At 37.8% G+C, this 3,312-nt stretch overlaps 1 long non-coding RNA gene across 1 annotated transcript; it reads right to left on the bottom strand.

Annotated features, from left to right (window-relative positions):
* Nucleotides 1-1,930: 1,930 nt before the first annotated feature.
* LOC102196767 (uncharacterized) lies at nucleotides 1,931-2,501 on the bottom strand. The gene is made up of 3 exons (XR_311467.1): nucleotides 2,372-2,501; nucleotides 2,252-2,276; nucleotides 1,931-2,074 (listed from the first exon to the last, which is right to left on the bottom strand). It is a non-coding gene; the product is annotated as an uncharacterized LOC102196767 (long non-coding RNA).
* Between the last annotated feature and the right edge of the window lie 811 nt (nucleotides 2,502-3,312).

Raw genomic sequence — 3,312 nt, 5'->3', positions numbered from 1 at the left:
TAGAAGCCAGTCCTGTGTACTGGAGTACTATGAATTGTAATTATGGGTATTCAGACATGAATGCACTGAGTAGCCTGTAATGTTTAACGATAAACCACGATATTTGTGGTTTAGTCCCCTCTTATTTCTCAGATTACGTGATACATGAACATTTTGGCCATAGCCTGTGGTCTTAGGACTTCATTACATTCAGTTGTTGGATGTTGGAGTTTCCTTTTCTGCCTCGTCTTCATGGAATACGTTGCAGAAGGACTGACAGTAGTCAATTTTTATTTTTGTTATTTTATTGCTATTTTATTATTGCTGTAAGTTTAAAATATTTGTCTGAAACAGCCAAATCTCTCTTGTAAATGAGACACAGAGTCTCAGTGGGACTACCTATATAAGTAAAGGTTAAATAAAAAACTGCATCAAGTTTAATGTTTAACACCTCAAATGTACAGCTGTTTGTCACATTAAACATAAACCACAGCACAATTTCCTGCAGCACTACAGAGGGGTGAAGAAGCACTCTCCGCCAGCATTGTATCATTATCATTATTATCGTATTATTCATTTTATTTTTTTCTATTCTTTGTGGATTGTCACCCAGGTCTCTGACTCAGTCAAGAGGCTGTCAGTTGGTCAGAAGGTTTAACAAAGGCAGTTGATAACCACCATCATGATACCCATTATCTCTGACTACGATCTTAGGTGGAGTCTAGTCAGCTAGCACGCAGAAAGCCTGAAATACATTAAGTGCATACAACTTACTTCATAGTACACTCCTGTGATCTAGTAAGATATTTAATGTGGACCAATTATGCTTTTCCTTATTGCAACACATGACTAATGGTGGATATTAAAAGTGGTAAAAGTTTAAGACAATGAGGTCAGTGCGTGTGCAAGTCACCCCCTTCCTGATTTCTTAGTGTTTTGCATATTTCTCACCATTACATGTTTCAGAGTGAAATGTGAATGTAATATACAACTATTAAATGACGATTTCAGTTGTTAATTAAGAAAAGCTATCCAAACCTGACCCTGTGTGAAAAAGCAATGGCTGCCCTTGTTAAATCATGAACGAAATGTGGTTAAATGCAGTTTTTATAAATCTGGGTTATATTTCACCAGACAAGTTCATGTCAGACGACATTGAATTTGCTGACACTCTACTCTTTCCAGGCTGCTATCTGTTTTGAAGGCATTGCAAAACTATCTCTAAGGCCTTGGGACTCCAGCAAACCACAGTGAGAGCTACTGTGTACAAAAATACAGGTAACAGTGAAATTTCCCAGCAGTGGTCAGACCCAAATTATTCCAAGAGTAAACAGTGACTCATCCAAATGAAGAACCCAGAACCCAGGTGTTGAGATTGAACAATACAAAAGAGACTCGGCACAACTGACATCCAAGGAAGAGCTCCAGGACGTAAACCACTATTGGAACTCTTTGCATTACTGCTACATTCCCACGCTGTTAATCTCAATACTAACATCCTTATAGCAGTCCAATCATCTTCTTACCCGCCTTCTTTGAGCCAATCAGCTTCCACTCTGCAGAGTTTAAATCTCAATGGTCTGTTACTTACACTTTCAGAGTCTCATACGTGCAACCCACCTCCTCCCCATTTCCACCTTGCTGAGTCACTCAGAGCCATAATCTTCATTTTCACCACCATCAGCACTACGACTCCAGATGGGGTTTGTCTTAAATCCGATCACCATTGGGACCATAGTTCAGTCACCAGATACATCAATCCATTTCTCTATCTCAGTATATCATAGAGATCAGTTCTTCCGAACGATCTCTCCTTATTGAAATGGCAAATGTGTAAACTGCTGACTTATTTATAAACTGACAGAAGTTCAAGTAGCCAAGAAAACTGCAGCTTTAAGTACATTTTATATTTGTTTTTATTATTAAATTACATGTAAGAAAGCTGTTTAAATCTGTTGCTATAAAAAGTTGAGTCTTTTTTTACTATGTGTGGTCCATATCATTGAACTCTGTATTTGTAAGGTTGAACCTGAATTTGACTACGTCGGCGATTTTCAAGTTCCAGGCAGTTTTCATAAATATCTTCTTTCTGCTCCTGTTGCACAAAAACATGGGAAGAAAACCAAATTCAGATGTTTCGGCACCACTAAACATGTCCAGATGTTTAGTAATACCTAAAGTGGAAAAGGTAGTGGACCAGCTTGATCTTGCATAGAAACAGACTGGTTGCTTGTTGCTTCTCAACAGACAATATAAAAATTATTATATTTACCATTATTGAAGCGGGAGAACGAGAGCTATAAAAAGAGAGAGAGACATGTTGTTTTTAATCCTAGCAGTGTAATACATTTAGCATAAAACTGTTTAAAAGCAGTGACTGCAGGCAACTTACCGTGAACGTCGTTTGGAGACTTTTCTCTGAATGATCACAATAGTAATTAGAAAGATCAGGAAACATGTACAAGGTACAATAATGGCTATGGCAAGTGGGATTTTCGATTGATTTCCTGCTTCAGCATCCTCTGTAAAATACAAAAACGGACTTGTTTCACTGCAGTTCTAATGTTCAGTTAACTTTTTTCACTTCCATGTACAGTGTTTAACAAATCTATTAGACCACCTATCCTAAAAACTGTTAAAGACAAATATTTTAGAACTCTGTCAGAAACTCATTTTAAGATTATATTCTTATGAGCCTTTCTTTTGGATGTTTTTATGCCCATGTTTTAAGCCTATTACCCATTGCAGAAACATAAAAAATGATTCTGTTAGTGATGTGTTATAAACCCTACATTGGGTGATCTAATATATTTTTATGCACTGGAAGACCAGTATGAGTGTTCTAGTCTGTTTTAGACCTGCAGAAAGGAAGTTAGCACTGCTTACACATCCCCTGTGGTCTCTCTAAAGACCTCAGCCGCTCAAAACATGTTCCTATTCATAATTCTTCTTTGTGTCAAAGTCCGAAACATTTTACAGAAAATAAATTTTACCATAAACCAATCTAACCACAAAATGTCTAGAGTTGTAAGAAACACAAATATAAAGGCAATGCAAGTGAAGCCAGATGTCTTCGCCTCTTTTGTGTTTGAACACAGAGGCAACTTTCAGTGTCTGACTTTCCCCTAGAATAACATTTAAGCAGTGGTAGGGGAAACTCAACTTTCACCTACTCCACCCTAAAAGCTTCCAAACCACTGGCAGTCCCAACTTTTGTCTTTGATACAAAGAGAGAGAGAGAGAGAGAGAGAGAGAGAGAGAGAGAAGTTGATATGGAAAGTGTCGTTATTGCCCCCTTCTTCCTGTTTCCATAGCTTGACTACCCCCTCAGTC

This window comes from Pundamilia nyererei, unplaced genomic scaffold (assembly GCF_000239375.1).
Source record: "Pundamilia nyererei isolate P.nyererei 1_Seehausen unplaced genomic scaffold, PunNye1.0 scaffold00009, whole genome shotgun sequence".
Classification (NCBI taxonomy): Eukaryota; Metazoa; Chordata; class Actinopteri; order Cichliformes; family Cichlidae; genus Pundamilia; species Pundamilia nyererei.
Note: the sequence above shows the minus strand (reverse complement) of the source record. Positions and strands in the feature narration are given on the sequence as shown.